The sequence below is a fragment of the Cyprinus carpio genome, chromosome B3 (genome assembly GCF_018340385.1).
Source record: "Cyprinus carpio isolate SPL01 chromosome B3, ASM1834038v1, whole genome shotgun sequence".
NCBI classification, from domain to species: Eukaryota; Metazoa; Chordata; class Actinopteri; order Cypriniformes; family Cyprinidae; genus Cyprinus; species Cyprinus carpio.
This window is the reverse complement of record NC_056599.1, coordinates 45,781,085-45,781,404: the sequence shown is the minus strand read 5'-3', so window position 1 is coordinate 45,781,404 and position 320 is coordinate 45,781,085.

Genomic DNA, 320 nt, shown 5'->3' with positions numbered 1-320 from the left:
ATTTACTTTACTTAAATTTTACTTATATGAAAGCATCGAAAGCACACTCCATTTTAAAATCGCTCAGTTGCTTCAATTAATGCAGCCTTTTTACATTGTGTGTATATTTCGTTGATTAATGAACTTGAGTTAATACGTGAAGACGTTTTATTAATCAGTCAATTCTTTAGGAGTTTCAATGATTTAGTTAAATCGCAGGTTTAATTTTGTTCATTTCTTGTTTTAAATAATGGGTCTAAATAATGAAGAGGCAGAAGAAGGGCAATATTTAAATTATACAGTGCCTCACGCTTTACTAAAATAAAGAAAATTATTTCATA